Here is a 289-nt window from a genome sequence, read left to right as displayed (position 1 = left end):
GCGCGTCCCCCGCCCCCACCTCGGGCTGGGGCACCCACCGCGCTCCGAGAACAGCGTTTCCTCCTCCCGTTTAACTTAAATCTCCCCCATTAAGGTTAAAGCCGTTTCCCTGCCACTACCCTCTCACGTAAAACGCCCGTTTCCTCATTACATATACGCTTACGGGAGGAGCGGTCCCCGCGCACACCCACCCACGTGCTGCCCCGGGGCGGCCCCGTTATGTACCGGCGACGAACGGATAAAGTGCGAGCTGCGCTCCGCGCCCGGCCCTGCCCCGCAGCCCTCCCAC

The sequence above is a fragment of the Meleagris gallopavo genome, chromosome 2 (genome assembly GCF_000146605.3).
Source record: "Meleagris gallopavo isolate NT-WF06-2002-E0010 breed Aviagen turkey brand Nicholas breeding stock chromosome 2, Turkey_5.1, whole genome shotgun sequence".
Lineage (NCBI taxonomy): Eukaryota > Metazoa > Chordata > Aves > Galliformes > Phasianidae > Meleagris > Meleagris gallopavo.
The sequence above is the reverse complement of the archived record's forward strand: the minus strand, read 5'-3'. Positions refer to the sequence as shown.